Source organism: Crinia signifera, chromosome 9 (assembly GCF_055691185.1).
Source record: "Crinia signifera chromosome 9, ASM5569118v1, whole genome shotgun sequence".
Taxonomy (NCBI): domain Eukaryota; kingdom Metazoa; phylum Chordata; class Amphibia; order Anura; family Myobatrachidae; genus Crinia; species Crinia signifera.
Genome location: NC_139225.1, coordinates 35,830,440 through 35,849,458, shown reverse-complemented (window position 1 = coordinate 35,849,458; position 19,019 = coordinate 35,830,440). Strand labels below are relative to the sequence as shown.

General features: G+C 46.3%; 1 protein-coding gene and 2 long non-coding RNA genes across 3 annotated transcripts in view; all 3 read right to left on the bottom strand.

Annotated features, from left to right (window-relative positions):
- LOC146035406 (3-hydroxyacyl-CoA dehydrogenase type-2-like) overlaps positions 1-19,019 on the bottom strand; it is a 232,060-nt gene that overhangs the window by 34,421 nt on the left and 178,620 nt on the right. The gene's annotated exons all lie outside the window — the stretch shown is intronic.
- On the bottom strand, positions 647-3,006 carry LOC146035403 (uncharacterized). The gene is made up of 2 exons (XR_014460633.1): positions 2,793-3,006; positions 647-1,205 (listed from the first exon to the last, which is right to left on the bottom strand). It is a non-coding gene; the product is annotated as an uncharacterized LOC146035403 (long non-coding RNA).
- Positions 5,176-8,274, bottom strand: LOC146035402 (uncharacterized). The gene is made up of 3 exons (XR_014460632.1): positions 8,108-8,274; positions 5,883-6,047; positions 5,176-5,300 (listed from the first exon to the last, which is right to left on the bottom strand). It is a non-coding gene; the product is annotated as an uncharacterized LOC146035402 (long non-coding RNA).

Sequence of the window (19,019 nt, the reverse complement as noted above, 5' to 3'; positions counted from 1 at the left end):
TGAAACGGTAAATTTGAGGGAATCATTGGTATTCTGGGTATTCAAACATTTCTCCAGTTCCATACTCAGTTAGATTACCCTCAATGAGATTTTTCATATGCAATTGTGTCCCATTGCATGCCCCCCTCTCCCAATCACACAGACCCTGCCCCAGCCACCACACTCTCTGCCCCCCGCTCCCCATCACACACTCCCTGCTACCCATTAAACACCCCCTACCTCACTCTACACCCCCTTCTCCCCATCACACACCCCGTTTGCAATATTAACATGGCTGTGGAATCATGTTACCATGGGCTAAGTGGGCAGTATGGATGGGTGTAATGGTTAGCATTACTGCCTCACAGCACTGAGGTCATGGGTTCAATTCCCACCATGGCTCTAACTGTGCAGTGTTTGTATATTCTCCCCATACCTGTGTGGGTTTCCTCTGGGTACTCCGGTTTCCTACCACAATCCCTTAACCCTAGAACATCTGTATGTGTGCGTACATGTGGTAGGGAATATAGATGGTAAGCTCCACTGGGGCAAGGACTGATGTGATTGTTCAAATATTCTCTGTAAAAGCGCTGCCGAATATGTGTGCGCTATATAAGAAACTGTAAATAAAATTGTTAAAAAGAAAAAAAATGCATTTGTTATCCGATGTATTTCCATAGTTTATTTGTTTCCATTGGTGTTATGTATCACATGACGTTCCTTATGCATTTCCACCCACACCAAATGAACACTTGTTATGTTCAATGAGAAGAACAAAATGAATCAAAGAGCAGAAGCATCCGATAATCAGAAAACTAATTTTATCCTACAAACCGCATAAACAGAATTAGGTCAAAATCACAGTTCCAGAAAATCTTGCTGGCCTTCCACGTCTTCTAGAATAATCTAGTGATAGATTTCTGGGTACATTCCTGGCATCAATGCCACCATAGCCGTACAACTCCTTGTGTAACCCGGGAGCGATGCTTTAAGACGTGGACGGAAGGTTTGGTGGTTCCCTGTAAGATTCTAACTTTAAGGCTGCATACGAAGGGCACCGTCCAGACGAATGACTTCTGCATTCAACATGGGGTTTTCTACAATGGTTTGTACCAGGTGGGCATACTCTTCAGGGTGTCCCAGTCGGCTGGGGAAAGGTACTTGCTTGGCCAGGAATTCTCTTGCCTTCTCAGGGAGCCCAAGGAGGAGAGGGGTTGCGAACAAGCCTGGAAAGACAGAATATTCGGTGACATTTTGCAGTGTTCCGGAGCACAGAAAAAATCTTACACAAGAAAAAAAAAAGTGTTTTCCAATGTTGGTCCCCAAGGCTCACTAGCGGTCTAGGTTTTTGCAATATTCATACTTGAGAACAGATTTTAAATAAAAAAAATTGAAGGTACTAAATAAGCCAACGGTGTTCAAGCAAAGTGCATACACACCAAGCGATTTCCCCCTGCCCAGTGATTTCTCCAGGGCGTGGACAGCTTTCCATAGTAGGAAGCTATGGAAAGCGGTCCACCCGGTCTCATCTGCTGGTAATACCAGCAGATGAGTGCCGGCAGCTGGCGATGATGCCAGAGCGCGCATCACCACTCTCCCGTACACACTAGGCCGCTTTGGAGGGGAAAGCGGCTGGTACAACAAACTGAGCTGCTTTAAACTCAAAATCACCCAGTGTGTATGGGGCTTTAGCGGGGGGACCAGACTCCATAACGCCTCACTGGGAACATTACAAGAAAAAAGGGTCATTATTAATAATTTAAACCTTTCCTAGAGTAAGAATAGCACAACAAGTCACTCATATCTAGTCTTGACTAAGGAGGAACAATTTTACAAGTGTACAACAGGGAGACAGCACACGGCACCAAGGTAAACTTGCAATGCTGCTCGCAGTGAAAACTCAGTCACGGAGACAGCGGGGAGTGTCTGCAAAAACAAGGCGGTCTTATATGCATAAAAAAAACGGCGCCATCACAACTCCCATGTGTATTCTTGAACAGCCATGAAGGCACAATAGGACCACTCGCACTCAGTTGCCGAGCATGTTGTGATGGCTTTGATGGACATTTGTTCGCTTGTAGGCGGCTGCCTCACAGTTTGCTGCTGCTTTGTTAGCACTGCAAACGCATCTGAATCAGGCTTCCTCAGCTGTAACAGTCTCACAGAGAGCATCAGTCACAGACACAACATAGGCAGCCATTTTGTGTGGTAATGCATTCTATTTCACAAAAACTCTAATCAGAATTTATAGTTTGTAGTGAATTTCCTGGCTGCAATTGCATAAAGAGTTGCTTAAGAAATAAAATGGCTGCTGACTTTATGTAAACTACTTATATCTATATAATTGGGACCCTCTTTCTTTACTACAGGTGTCCCATATGAATAAGTTGAGGGGGGGGGGGGGAGAATCACAAGGATGCCTGGCAAACGTAACTTTATTGCCAGCAATAAATGACCTCACTGAAGAATCCCCCAACTACTATCCATGTAGGGCTGGTCATAGATGTATGACTAGGCATCATTCCCAAGAACATTAGTGCTGGACACAAAATGGCTGCCTTCACTATGTGTAGGCATCAGGTAGTATAAACAAATGGTTCCCTAGTGCAAGGATGGGGAACCTTTGGCTCCCAGTTGTTGCTGAAGTAAACATCCCAGCATGCTCTGCTACAGTTTTGCTTTTTGACAATGCTAAATAGTTGCACGGCATGCTTGTATGTGTAGTTCAACAACAGTTGAAGGCCAAAGGTTCCCCTTCCCTGCCCTAGCAGGTCACATTTATGCAAGTAAAACAGATATAAAAAGGAAAGTACCAGGAGCGATGGTCACGACTCTGATGCCAAGTGGAGCCAGATCTCGAGCGATAGGGAGCGTCATTCCTACAATTCCCCCTTTGGAGGCAGAGTAGGCCGCCTGTCCAACCTGCAACAGTACACAATGTGACCAATACAGCAAAGCTCATGTGACACATTACAAATAACCAGAAGTAGGCAATTTCATATACATATAAAATAAACCATGCTGGGAAATCACACTACGCCAGAGAGGAGCACGGTGCCGTTGGACCTCAGGATCTCCACCTGCTTCCTTGTGCAATCACCAGTTACACATTTATCTTACATGTTCTTAGCTAAACACAAGAATTAGAGGGGGAGAGGGACAGATTACTGTGCTACCCAGAACTTAACAATTGTGTAGGAACAAAAACAGCAGCATGGACGATGTAATGGTTAGTATTACTGCCTCACAGCACTGGGGGTTGGTTCCCACGTTACATCTGCCCCACCTACAGCAGCATGGTTTTGTCCATTTGAGAAAAAAAAAAAAGTGCTTTGTTTGCTAAAGAGTCCAAAGGAGAAAACACAATACACACAGGGCCCAATTCCAGCTTGAATACATGGTCAATGTCCACAAGACTGAGCAATTAATGGTAGACTGTACATGCACCGCGGTAGAGTTGCGATGCCGCTCTCGATGAGAATTTCAGCGCAGTTATTGACAGGAAGGTATTGTTTAAGGTAGGAAACAGGGAATGTCGGCAAGCAGAAAGACGGGTCAATCCAGTTTCCATAATCAGATGAGATCATGTACATAGAGAAACATGCCTCCAGTGTCTCTATTGGCGCGTCCACTCTTCATGATCAGACACTCATTTCGGAAGTCTATGGGCCTGATTCAAAGTTGATCGCTGTTGTGCGAATTTGCAATCCGTTTGATCATGGAATGATATTCATGTGCACAAATCGTAGTGCGCATGCGTGAGCCCAAATAGCAAACTGGATTGACAGGAAGCTGGCGTTTGGGGGGTGGTAACCAAACTTTTTTTTTTAACTGAGTGTCCAAAAAGAAAAATGCAGGCCTGCCCAGGCGTTTTAAGGGAGGATGTGTGACGCCAGTGCGTGCTTCGGTCAGCCTGTCGCAGAGTGCGACGCCAGTGCGTGCTTCGGTCAGCCTGTCGCAGAACTGTAGAAGGGTCAGACTTACTCACATGTACACAGACTGGAACTCACAGATTTGCGCAGGTTTTCTGTCTGTCTCGGCGGCGGCTATCTAGTTGCAGTCATCTGCAACTTTGCAGATGAGCAACCAGGTCTGAATTAGGCCCTATGCTTTTGCGCCAAGGCTGAGTATATGTATGCAGTTGCCATGGCGCTGGTGGATGTGATGTGAGCGTTTGTCTCACTTCACTTGACATGATTAGCAAGTCCAAAGTCCACAAAAAATAAATACATTTGCAGCTGTGTACGCATGTGCACACAAATCACTATCACAATCTGCACAAGGAATAGTTTGCAGATGTAAAGGTTAAAGAGTCCGCATCTGTGTACGGGATACAGCCGCTAGGTTGGCACTATAAAGGTCAACATACATTAGGTCAACCACTAACGGTTGACAGGTCTTAGGTCTACACAAGCATTAGGTCGACAATGGGAGAGTCGACATGCGTTTTTCACATGGTTTTTATTTTTAGCTGACCTGACCATCCACTAGGGCGTGGAAGGAGAATACGATAGGATCCGAAGCACAGCGAGCCATGCGAAGGGACGCGGTACACTGATATGGGGTTCATGTCGACTTACAGCGAAATTCGGAACAAAACAAAAAAACGTGAAAAACTCATGTCGACTTAATGTATCAGTTGTATTGACTTTCCAACCCACGTCTACCTATTTCATGTGTTGCTCTTAAGTGGTCAAAACCTAAATATATGTCGACCCTATGACCCATACCCCTATGTACACAACCGAAAGCGATTACAAGCAACTGGAATCATAAGCATCGGTATCTCTCCTGAGTTAAGGATGAATGGGCCTCACTGGTTGGTAGTGAGGTGTCTGCACATAGTATAAGTGTCCCCTGACCATGTATACAAAGCTGCAGCCTGTTTAGAGGTTTCAGGAGGATCTCCCACATGAAGGAATGGGTTGGGGCAGATGCAAAGGAATGTAATGATGCCGCTGTCACAAGCTGAAGGCTGCAGAGATGTCATGGTCGCTGAATGCAGGGGGATAGTCGCATGGATTTCTTCTAGCTGGAATTGCCACCGCTCTAGGTCAACTCAGAGACAGACCCTCCATTTACTGTAGGAGGAATGTATCCAACACACAAATACATACTGATGACGCAACACATCTTTCTCATACTCTAAAATTTTAGGTCATTGCATAAAAAAAAATAAAAAAAAGCCTGACCTGTCCATCAAAGGCAGCGATGCTGGCAGTATTAATGATGACTCCTTTCTGTCCATCAACATCTGGCTCATTCTTCACCATCTCTGCTGTCGCTAGACGAATAACATTAAAAGTTCCGGCAATGTTCACCTAAGAATAGCAAATAACATAAAACAACAACTTTTATCGGGTCCGGTATGATATGCCGGCGGTCGGAATACCGACGCCGGAATCCCGACCGCCGCAATGCCAACAAGGGGGGGCTGTGGAACGACCCCCCTTGCGGGCACACCGTAGCACGGGCACACTATTTTATTCTCCCTCTATGGTTGTCGTGGACAAAGTGCCGGCATTTCGGCGGTCGGGATTCCGGCGTCGATATTTAGACCGCCGGCATATTGACTGCATCCCTTTTTATCTTACCACCAAAAACCAGTACTAATGTAATTTAATCGCTAAATTATCCAAGTTGATGTTTGATGCTGCAGCGTATATTGGCCTTGATGCAGACTGTATTCATTCCCAGGGGGACCTTGCGCATGTTAACCGCATACCATGTGCAGTGGTCCGATAATCGGCCGCCCTGCGATCGGGTCTGAATCAGGCCCATTATTTGTTCACACTCAAAATGATTGAAAACTGTAGAAATTCTTCCAAAATACAGGTTTTAATACAATAGCTTATACAAACAGAGAAAATAGAAAATATAGTTCTAATATCGTTTAAACCTACATTTATGACCCTCTGGAAATCTTCCAAGCTGTGCGGCCTCTGTTTGCTTTTGTTGTAGGTTTTTATAGCTACGGCAATCCCTGCGCAGTTCACCACAATATTCACTCCTCCAAACTTGGAACGGGCCACCTCCAACGCATTTGTCACATCGGACTCTGAGGTCACCTACATTCAATTACCGGCAGAAAGCAAATCACACAACAGATTAATATTGACGCAAAAAAATAAAAAATATTAAAAATATTTATGTATAAAAAGAGTTTTTTTTGTTGAAGTCAAACATGGTCTTTTAAAAGATTTAATATGGCCACCAGCTTCACAAGTACACCTTAGGTGAGACATATCTATATTACAGATGAGCAGGTTTGGTTTCCTGGAACCAAACCCACCCGAACTCAGGACTTCCGGAGCAGATCCGAGTGCAGGCACGTTGTCCTTCCAGACTCGGAATTGGGAATGAAACAAAACATCATCTTAGTGGAGTCAGATCTCAGAGTTTGGGTCTATAAAGTTGTCTTCTGACTGATCCAGTCAATGTCTGCTATGTGAGACAATGGCCGTCTTAGGCAACCAGTGGCCCGTTAAAATGGGAACGGCTGCTGATTGGATGTGACAGACAGAAGTGTAGAGAGACAAGTTGGGGACCTGTCAAACTGTCTGAATGGTCATCGGCCACTGTAGCCCTGTAAATGTGCAGAACTGGATGGTCTGGGCTGCTCTGCCCTTTCTCAACCTGACCCTGTATCAGCATCTTGCAGAGAGAAAAAAGTGATTTTCCACTAAGGAGAGGTAAGCGGGATTATTTGGGCTGAAAAATAAAAATCAGACAGGCTCCTGTAGTGTTTAATTGGGACTTTCTCCTGAGGAAGCCGAGTCACCATAGCCCAGAGGATTTTGTCAGAAAGAATGAACCAAAATAAGGCCCATTGTTACATCATATTATGCGCTGTGAGCTGCTGGCCAGTCAGTCCCTCTGCCTGCAGGAATAGATGCGCCCAGCGTCGGGTAATACGGGGGACTACCAACTTCACCCTTCTGCCACTGCCGGCCCCGGAACGTCCCAAAAAAATGGGATGTTCACGCGATATATAGCATATATACACACTGCCAACACACACACATAGAGAATACATATACAGTGCTGAAACACATATTATTTATTTATTTATTTACAGTTTCTTATATAGCGCAGCATATTCCGTTGCACTTTACATAAGTTTGGAAATAGGAATTCCTTCATGCAGTCCGGAGCCTCGCCTCCCAGACCGAGCCAGGGCCATGGCAATGGAGGTAGAGGCAGGCACGGCAGCAAAGGCTACAGATGGAGTGCGTGGTCAGGTGTGAAAGATTTTATAAGTGTGGGACAGAGCAGGATGTGAGAGGCTTCAGCAGCACAGGTAATTTACCACCCCCCCACGACCATTAAACAGCAGCTTAAATATCACCCCCCCCCCCCGCAACCATAGAAGAACAGCACTCCCAGTGTCCTCCCCTAGTAGAACTGCACTTCCAGTACCCCCCCCCCCCCCAGCACAACAGCAGCACTTCCAGTGCCCCCTCCCCCCACTATAACAGCATCACTACCAATACCCCCCCCCCAGTAGAACAGCAGCACTACCAGTACACCCCCCCCCCCTCGAGCAAAACAGCAGCACTTCCCATACACCCACCCCAGTAGAACAGAAGCACTTCCAGTAACCCCCCCCCCCCCAGTAGAACAGCAGCACTTTCCATACACCCACCCCAGTAGAACAGCAGCACTTCCAGTACTCCCCTCCAGTAGAACAGCAGCACTTTCAGTCCCCCCCTCCAGTAGAACAGTAGCACATCCAGACCCCCCTCCAGTAGAACAGCTGCACTTCCAGTATCCCACCCCCCAGTAGAACAGTAGTACTTCCAGCACCCCCCCCCCCCGTAGAACAGCAGCACCTCCAGTACCCCCCTCCAGCAGAACAGCAGCACTTCCAGTACACCCACCCCAACCCCCCCCCCCCAATAGAACAGCAGCACTTCCAGTAAATCCTCCCCAAGTAGAAAAGCAGCACTTCCAGTCCAACGCCCCCCCCCCCCCCCCCCCCCCTCCAGAAGAACAGCAGTACTTCAGTAACCAAACCCCCCAGACCTGTTATTACATCTTATTTGTAGCATGATTGTGTACACAAAAGACCCCCACCCCCTTCCACATAGTAACCTGCTGGGAGTTAAATGTCCTCCCCTCTGCTTACCTCCCCATGAGCCTGATATTCTGGAAGCCTCTTTCATCCAAGGTACTGGGACCCACATCACTGCAGCAGCGGCAGGAGCAGACACTCTGACCCTACTTCCGCAGAAGCAGGGAGATGACCGGGAGCGGAGCTCAGTGTACTGTATGCAAGCAAGGATTACACAGTCGTTCCGGGTGTAGTTCCATCAGCTGCCAATAGGTGGCGATGGTGCAGCACAGAGCGGATGACGTCACTGCAGTTGAGCTACGAGTTACACAGAGATTCTCTTCTGGTTGGTTGGCACAGTGGCGCGTGTCTATTAGTCCAAGCTACGGGGAGCCACAGGTTGCAGGTTCGAGTCCCGAGACCCAGCACGTGGCAAGGGAGGGACACATCGAAACAACCTGATTTTTATTTTTATATATTGATAATATTATCTATATATTTATTTTCAGCAGGAAATATTCTGTATAGATAATATTATCTATATACCCGAGAAGAATAAGTGGGGGAAGGACAGAGGCTGGTGGTGGCATTTGTGTAATACAATTGTTTAACATATAAATAGTATTAATTATCATAAAACTGATTGTCACATAACTAATACACCAGATAAATAGTGTAATACAGATGGAGCGCCTCTCATTTTTGCTGCCGCTGCGCCAGCGCCAAAATCTGGCGAGAGGCACCCCATCTGACTGAGACGCGCGCGTCTCGCACGCGCGTCTCAGTTTCCCATTGGCGGGGGGACGGGAACCCTGTCCGTCTCCACTTCAGAGAGACAGACAGGGTTGGGGGGGGGGGGGGGTGGCGGGGACCCGGGGCGTCCGTCGGCGAGGCGGCGGGGACACGGCAGCTGGCGGGGGATGGCGGATGGCGAATCTTCCGACGTCACCTACAAGAGCAAGGCCCACTCTATCTGTATAAAGAAGTGCGTAAAGAGAAAAGTGACCTGAAAATTGTCATTGTGTTATTATTATATTTTATTTGGTGTTATCCGGATTCCGTATACAGCCGCCATCTTTTACCTCCCTCAGTATTAGGGATGCCAATCCCGGGGCATTTTTTCAATCCCGGGATTCGGGATTGAAAAATGCTCAATCCCGGGATTCCCGGGATCCCGGGATTGGCTTCCCTAATAATAAAAAACACCCTGGCCGCCCGAGCGCTGGGTGGGTGGGCGTGTGTCAGGGACCGCTGGGTGGGTGGCAGGGACCGCTGGGTGGCAGGGACCGCTGGGTGGCAGGGACCGCTGGGCGGGCGGGTGGGTGGCAGGGACCGCTGGGTGGCAGGGACCGCTGGGTGGGCGGGTGGGTGGCAGGGACCGCTGGGTGGGCGGGTGGGTGGCAGGGACCGCTGGGTGGGTGGCAGGGACAGGGACCGCTGCCGCTGGGTCCCCGTGAGCGCTGGGTGGGCGGGCGGGTGGCCGGCCGTGAGTGCTGGGTGGGCGGGTGGCCGGCCGTCAGCGCTGGGCGGGCGGGTGGCCGGGAGCGCTGGGCGGGCGGGCAGCCGTGGACGTGCGGCTGTGCCCTGCGCAGCGTGACCTCGTCACGCTGCGCACTGCGGGGTATGGGAGAAGCCGGGCAGCGTCTGAGTGCTCAGACGCTGCCCGGCATTAAACTGCGCATGCGCAGTTTAATCCCGAAATCCCGGGATTGGAAATTCCAATCCCGGGATTGAAATCCCGGCGTTTTGGGGGCCAAATCCCGGGATCCCGCCGATCCCGGGATTGGCCACCCTACTCAGTATACAGTATCCGACTTCCTGTGTGTCTGCGCCGTCTGTCTGTGTTACTGTGGTCTCCGTATACAGTCGCGATCTTGTACCTCACTCAGTATACAGTATCCGGTTTCCTGTGTGTCTGTGCCGTGTCTCTGCGTTATTGTGTTATCCGTATACAGTCGCCAATTGTCAGATTAAGGTCTAAATGGGCCTGGAGCTGAAAATGATCAAGGACCTATTATGCACAATAATAGGGGTGGTGGCCAGCACCTAATAATGTGGGTAGTGTGACCAATGTTCTGTTTCGGTGGTCTGCTCATGGGTGTGTTTCTATTTCTGTAAATACTTTCAACTTATTATATATGCCTGGAAAAGGCAGGGTGCTGGCATAGGAAAAATCCAGGGAGATATATTGGCGGGTGCCCCCAAAGGTGCTAAGATACTTGCGGGGTGAGGCGGCACTCCAGTGATAAAAAAAAAATACTGAAAGATGAAACTTGGTAGACAACATTTCAGCACCTTTTATGTGGTCACCTAAGTTTACCACACCATATACCCCTTATACAAATCATGCAACACAATAGTTACCCCCTTATACTGTATTTGCCTCTTACACATTATGCCACATGGAATGAGCCAAAATTCCCACCGACTGAGCCAAAATTCACACTATGGAACACGGATTGAGTCAAAATTAACACTATGCCACACAGATTAAGGCAGAATTCACATTTTGCCACATGGATTAAGCCAAAATACACACTATACCAAAAAGATTGAGCAATAAAGCACAATATGCTTCATAAACAGGGGCATTGCGCATTAAAAATGTACACCATAATGCCTATTACATGTTTCGCCACACTACGTATTATGCCTAACACCATAATGCCTATTAAAATTATGCTACATAAGTGCTGTTTACCTACATGCTCATTGCCAGGGGTTCCCTGTGGGATTACATGCTCATTGCCAAGGGGGGAATACATGCTCGCGGTAACTGGGGGACAGCCGCCGCTGGCAGAAAGGACAGCCATTGACAGCCGGGGGCTGCCCGGCTGTATTCAGAGCACTGCAGGTCCCGGCTATTTGAAATAATACCCCTTTCACACCAGAAAATGCAGGGATTTACCTGGGAATATGGTCCCAGGATCATGCAGGGACATTCCCGGGCTGGCCCCTTTTACATCAGCCTAGTACCTGCATTTTCTGGTGTGAGGGGGAGAGAACACCCCCCCCCACCCCCCCCCTTAAACAACCAGCTATATCTTCAAAACCAACTGACCCATTTATATGTAGGCTTTGAATTATTTTGGTCCTGTGAAACTGGGCTGTTTGGTTACAGAGAAATCTGTCCTCAAACAACATGAACAGCCATGAAATTACATTTCAGAAATGATAAAAATCACTTTACCCGCAATATCTCTAGAATGAACTCATATGGACCAGCCTGGTATCAGACTGAAGGCCCAGCGATTTGGGTTTGACTGAGTTCTACCAGTAATGCCAGGCAGGAAATGGCAGCCATTGGAACCTGGTCCTATGTTGTCCTATGGGGAAAACGTTCCAGCTTTGCTTGGCGGTATCTCCGGTTCCCGAGGGGCTAGTTAATCTGGCCCTGCACGGCCTCATTCCCGGCATTCAGGGGAAACAAAGGATGGTGCCCTCCTCTTACTAGTGACCCCAACCTCTGGTGTCTTTCCTTCTCTTTTTGATTGGACATTCGGTAATCACCTATACCCCTTTCACACTGCAACTAAATCCCACATTGATTTTGTTCACTTTATTTTTCAAGATTTTTTATTTGATTTTTTATTTAGTTTGTTAGCGCTGTGAACTGTTTCTGGATCTTAAAAAACTATTTTTCCATTTGTAAATCCCAGGTTGTTGCCGGGTTGACGGGTCAAGGTGCAGTGTGATAACATCAAACTGAATAACCCGGGTCGACCAATTTGACAATTTGACCCTGGCCATCAGAAAGCAGAGGCATAACTATATATATATATATATATATATATATATATATATATATATATATATATATATATATATGCGTAGGCCCCATAGCAAAAGTTTGTAAGGGCCCCCTATTTAGCAACTGATGGTAATAAATGTATGTAAAACATTACTTAGACAGTAAAGATGGGCCCCATAGCAGCTGCACCCCCTGCACCTATGGCAGTTATGCCCTTGTCAGAAGGGTTAAACCCGGGTTGCCTTGTATATAATGGGCGACCTGGGTTTATTGTGAAAGGGTTCAATGTCTATATGTGATGGTCTGCTATACATACAGTTTTTACTTTATTTTTATGAGCTTAAATCTCCACGTGGCATGGTTAATTAAACCCATGTGTCTCTCTCATAGTGGCTTAATGCCATTTTCCCACCTGAGCAAGTTGTGGGAAATTCCACTATCCGCACCAGCTTATTGCACAACAATGAGGATTCTTACACCATCTACCAACTATCTGCAATCTTTGCGAGCACATCTTGCTAAGCAGCACAAAATGGATTACGGTGGTGATTCTGGTTTGTTTGCAAAAGCAAACTCCTTCTTTAATGCACAAACCCATGCTGCACTGCAGGTGGGGCAGATGTAACATGTGTAGAGAGAGTTATATTTGGGTGGGGTGTGTTCAAACAGAAATCTAAATAGCATTGTAATGGTGTGTACACAGGGGCGATTATTGCAAATATCGCTGGCAATATGGTCGCCGAGCGACCATATTGCCAGCGATGGGAGTGTGCACCGGCGATAAATCGCCAAGTGCGCGCTCCTGTTTTCAGCCCCTGAATGGTCGCTGCTCGTGGGAGCATGCTCCTCCGACCAGCGACTTCGCCTGCCTTTTCTCCCGACGTGTGACATTTTCGTCTGCGACCATGTCTGGTCGCAGATGAAAACGGGACACTGAGCAATATGATTGCTGAGCAATATATTGCCAGCGATCATATTGCCCCGTGTGTACGCACCATAAGAATAAAGCAGCCAGTATTTACTCTGCACTGAAACAAAATAACTCCCCCAAATGTAACTCTCTCTGCATATGTTACATCTGCCCCACCTGCAGAAGGAGTTTGCTTTTGCAAACCAACCAGAATCACCCCCTATATACACTAATTGGGTAACGTTGTCCTCCTGCTGGGGATTTTACCAGAAATTATTTGTGATAGCACGGATGCACTTTCTTCCACACCAAAGCACTGTTTGTGGTTGATCCCCTAGCGATGGAAGTTGCTTGGTGTTTGAGCAGCACTGCTATACAATCACATCTGTGTTATTGATGTCCCTTTGGGGGTTATTTTGTTTCACTCTTTCTGACAAATTCCTTCTTAGATGGACAAAACCATGTGCACTGCAGGTGGGGCAGATGTAACTTGTGCAGAGAGAATTAGATTTGGGTGGGGTTTTACTTCAAAGTGAGATCTATATTGCAGCGTAAAAATAAAGCAGTCAGTATTTTCCCTGCACAGAAACAAAATAACTCACCCAAATCTAATTCTCTCTGCACATGTTACATCTGCCCCCCTGCAGTGCACATGGTTTTGTCCATCTAAGAAGGAATTTTGTCAGAAAGAGTGAACCAAAATAACCCCCTTTGTTTGAATACCAAAGGAGTCGAGATCCATTTAAGATTAACCTATGTGAATTTCTGTATGGTTTTCCAAATACGAGATGAATGTCATTTTATGAATACTTATTAGCTTTCTGTTTTATCTAGCTGCATGGTTATATTTTATATTTGTCAGTGGACCTGAAGCGATGTTCACTTTGGTTTATTGTTTACATCCATGCGATGTAATCAATAATCATATTGCAAATTCAGCCGATATTATCACAGTACATGGGTACATGGGCCCCATAAACCCCATATACACTAAACAACCTTTTAAAAGATATTACTCAGAAGAATAAAATATCTAGTGTGTACACTCAGTATCATTAACCATGCGCACTTCCCACGCATCGTTAACGTTAATCACCCAGCTCGTCGGCAGAACGTGCAGGTAAATTTTGGCCATGAAGCTAACAACCTGCATGTTCAACGTCCGCGTGTGATGTCACGAAATGATATCGGTAACTAGTTAACTATGGGGCAGATGTATTAAGCCCGGAGAACAGATATACTGGAGATAAACTGGAGATAATGCAACGGCCAATCATCTCCCAACTGTCATTTTCAAACACAGTTAATTGGCTGGTGCTTATCTGCTTTCACTCTATCTCCAGTTTATCTCTTCTCCAGACTTAATACATCGGGTGTGGTATAGGGGTCCGACAGTCGGGATCCCGACAGTCATTAGCCCAATGTCGGGATCCCGACTGGCCGTACCCAGACAGCATGGCAAGCGCAACAAAGCCCCTTGCGGGCTCGCTGCGGGCACAGTGGCTCGCGTGGACCCCCACGAGGGAAAATAGCCGACGGCCGTCGGGAACCCGGCTGTCGGTGTTTTGACAGTTGGGATCCCGACATCGGATAAAAAATGCCTGTCGGGGACCCTGTCCGGCACCCGATCCATCTGCCCCTATATCGGCTGTGTCCCTAGTGGTCTAGATGCTGTAGTCCTTGTTATTGAGGGCTCAGGAACAAATGCGGGGCACTCTCCAAGGTCCTGAATCAGGCCTGTATTGTTTATACCAGCAAATGAGCCAGTACCGTGGTGCGTCCCATTAGCATATGGGAGCGTCCAGCGTTTCATGGGCATTCTCATGCTAATGGGCCGATCACGTGGGGGCGGGCAGCTAATATCACCAGATGTCAGCAGCCCGCCCACTGCCTTCTGAACATGCACGCATATGTAAGGTTGTTCAGAGCAACCTTAGATATGCGTGCATGTTCCACCTCATTCGATGGTCACTGACCATCGAATGATTTGGGTATTACCTCACAGGCTGCAAATGGATGTTTATGTAAAACATCCATTCAAAGCCAGTGCGAACTAATGTGCCTTGCAAATGGTGGGCCGGCATACCACCATTCTCAAGGCAGGGTTTAGTTGACTAACAAGGGTGCGAATTTGCATCTGATGGAATCAACCAGAATACCCCCTATGTGTGGTGACATGATCGTTGGTGTGTGCTCAACCAGGGCTGTATCAGGGAAGAGCCCAGCACTGGCTGGGCCAAGGTAGCTGCACTGTGGGTAATGGTCCTGGCAGCAGCCTGCAGCGCAGCCTCTGAAGTTTTTGGCAACTGGAGCTCATGCTCCACCAGTATCACCCCTTGCCACTCCCCTGCATGCTGTGCTGGATATAAGGCTACATGGGCCTGTAGTGATTACTATATGCCACAATGTCTCCTTGAATAATAATAGAAAAATGTTGGGAAGAAAGTAGAAATACAATTTTGTACACTTTTGACTTATTAACAACCATGTGACCAGCTGGATGTGTGTCATCATCATACCGTCATGATGGGCCTATTGTCTTGTGGGGGACTGGAGGTGTAGCTCTATCCAGTCACATTACCAAGTATCGGTACTCTTCCTCTGGACTGAATGAGGGAAGGGTTGTAGCCTGCGATCTTGTACAATTGTGGAGAAAACACATAAATGCCATGCAGCAGGGTATTGGCTGTGACCGCTTCAGAGGAGCCTGCCACCAGAAATTGGGGAACCTGGGATAGACAATTTAGGCAGGGTCCCAGCCACCATCTTATTGCAGTTGGAGCAACAAATGTCAGCCAGGCAGAGACAGCATTGGTGGCATTTTACATATGGAACCAGTCGTGAGCCAAGAGGAGGCCGCAGACCAATAGCCATTCAAGAGCGGCCATTGTGGCTGCTGGTCTGGAAGTTCTGGCAGTACAGTAGCCCCTGAGGGCCTGCCATTACCTGTTGGAAACTAACCTTCCAGCAGCTGCCAGGCTCTGCCCACCTCTTATCTAATGTCTAGGGCACATTTGTAGATATATTTTTAATGACCAAATTATGTACACTATAGATATTTAACCGTATTCATTTTATTGACAAATATGAAAAATGTACATAAAATTATACTAAATAAAGATTAAATAGCTTTAATATAATTCATTCCCCCCCAACTGTCTCGCTTATCGCAGGACCGTCCAGCATCTAAAAAAGAAAATACAATAGACTGCGCTAATTAATATAGGAAGGGTGTTAAAGAAATGCTAGTAACCTGAAGGTTGAACATGATTTAATGAAAAATATCAATAAAGATATATAGCAGCTCAGGTTAAAATCAACAGTTTTACATACATTGTGCACATATAAAAATAGGATAAAAAAAATATTTGGAATGAAAAAATGGGGGAAATTTAAAAATTCTTAAAGTGACTGAAAATTGTGTCCATACGGTACCGTATATTTTGGAAAGAGTCCCGCTGGATGGGGGGCAAGGATTGTTGAGCCCACTTGGATCCGTTCCTATTTTGCCTCAAGTGAAAACGACCTGGAAGGCAGGGTGAGGGATAGGCAGCTTGATGTTTAAGGAGTAAGTGGAACTCCTGCTGTTCCTCAGATGCCAGGGGAATAACCTGGTTGTGAATGGTCTCCCCAAATAGATGCCAAGGTAAGGTCTGGAGGCTGGTCCGGTCTCTCAGGTGGTAAAAGCTTTGTGGTCTTGTGGTAAAAATCAGTCACTTTAAGGGTTCACCAACGCGTTTCGCTCTATGGTAGAGCTTTTTCAAGGTGTGACACACCTTGAAAAAGCTCTACCATAGAGCGAAACGCGTTGGTGAACCCTTAAAGTGACTGATTTTTACCACAAGACCACAAAGCTTTTACCACCTGAGAGACCGGACCAGCCTCCAGACCTTACCTTGGCATCTATTTGGAGAGACCATTCACAACCAGGTTATTCCCCTGGCATCTGAGGAACAGCAGGAGTTCCACTTACTCCTTAAACATCAAGCTGCCTATCCCTCACCCTGCCTTCCAGGTCGTTTTCACTTGAGGCAAAATAGGAACGGATCCAAGTGGGCTCAACAATCCTCTCCCCCCATCCAGCGGGACTCTTTCCAAAATATACGGTACCGTATGGACACAATTTTCAGTCACTTTAAGAATTTTTAAATTTCCCCCATTTTTTCATTCCAAATATTTTTTTTATCCTATTTTTATATGTGCACAATGTATGTAAAACTGTTGATTTTAACCTGAGCTGCTATATATCTTTATTGATATTTTTCATTAAATCATGTTCAACCTTCAGGTTACTAGCATTTCTTTAACACCCTTCCTATATTAATTAGCGCAGTCTATTGTATTTTCTTTTTTGTATCTTCTTGCAGGGGAGTGACAACCCCCTTTTTGGTACTGCAGCTTGTATTTTTGCAAACCAGGTCTAGCTAATTGCGCCCCTACCTGATATCTTCTTGTTATCAGCTCTTTTTCTACCGTCCAGCATCTATTTAGAGAGGCAGAGGGGCTGGGGGCATGACCAGCATGACAGTGCTGGCCATGCACTCGTAGTGATGTAAAATGTGGATCCCCCTATGGCATAGGCCCACACCCATTTTCCTGAGCCGTGTGATTTCTACATTGAAGATGTTTGGAGGTATGCTTGGTTTAATTAAACAAATATCAGCATATTTGGAAAAATATTAGCCCATTAAGTTTTTGTTTTTAAAGTGATTTTTTGGAGATTATAGTATTGCCTTGTAATAATTGGGGGGGGGGGGGGGGGAGAGTAATGGTTGGCGTAATGGGCGGTGGGGGGGGAATACAATCATGGAACCATGACAGCTGAAGCCTCAAAAAGTATGGTGGTCACTACCATAAAAGTATAATACATTCAGCCTTTATGCGCATGCACGCCATCGGTCCAGTACGCTATTTGTGTACTGAACTGGTGTCCCATCTGATGTCTGTTGCAGACCAGACCATCATGCTCTCATCTTTCAATGGGATGCCAACAGTCAGAAGACCGATGCCAGAATTCCAACATCAATTAGGATGCCGGCATTTCAATCCCGTCTGCCCACATTCTGAGAGTATGTGGGCAGTTTAGTGTGCAGCCAGGAGGACGGGGTGTGTTTGGGCACTTACAGCTATGATTTGTCAACCAGCTAGCACCCTGTAGTCCAGCGCATCAGATGTATGGCAATGTGAATGCATTGTGATAAATTGCATGTGACAATAGCACATCAACTACAAAATTGCATTAAAGAACTTCCAAGAAGCTGCCGGGGGAGTTCAAGGGAAATCACATGCGACTTGAGCCGTAGATATGTTACACAAGTATATGGGGCCTTTATAGAAGGGAGGGGTCAGGTCCCCATACTATAGGATTATTGACATGCAATTTGGGCTCTTTGCATGCGATTGCAGCGATCAAACGCATGAAAAGCATCCAAATTGAATGTGATTGACAGCAGTCGTCCCTGCTGCAGAAGCAATCTGTGGGATCGCATGCGATAAATCCCATGCAAAAGGACCGCACCGGCAGGCAAAAGGACCGCACTGCATGAGACAGAGACAGCTTACACAGAGCTGGCCTTGCTCCTGGAGTGACGGTATCCCTGTAAGGCCGTGCCCCCTGTGACATAGGGCACACCCCTTTTTCAGCCATGCGAGCATCCAGACTTCTAAAATCAAAATGTTGGGAGGTATGCTTTCACTATAAATTTTTCATAATAAAAAAAAAAAAGGGCTTTCTTGAAAATGGTTTTCTACTTTATAAACTATACAGCCTATAATAAAAACAGTATATTCTTGAATTACTGTAGATATGTTTATATTTTCTTGTTCTAATGCTACCTTAGTGAATTTGGCCCAATTTTGATTACAAAGCATTGCTAGGCATTAGCGGCACCTAGTGGTCACCTGCAGACTTGTTTCTACACTAAAGGGAAAGCCTTGTTCTTATTCCTTACTAGTGAGCCACCCTTCTGCTTTGCACAGGTACATTATTTCTAGTAACAGTGATGTTTTTACATAAAAAAAAAAATTAGTGCCTTATAATATATTTCTTTAAATCGACCACATTTGTAATTTTTCCTCTGGACATGAATACAAAAAGATATATATATATATATTTATGTAACACGCGAAAGGGCCACAAGAAGTTGTCCTGGGAAGAACATTTCCCACTTAGATCAACTCCAGCTACATTAGGTGTTTGATCTTGTGCTTTATTTATGGTCATGGCAAAGCAAACGTATCAGGAACTGGACTTGTTTAAAATTAAACGGTAAATTTGAGGGAATCATTGGTATTCTGGGTATTAGAACATTTCTCCAGTTCCATAG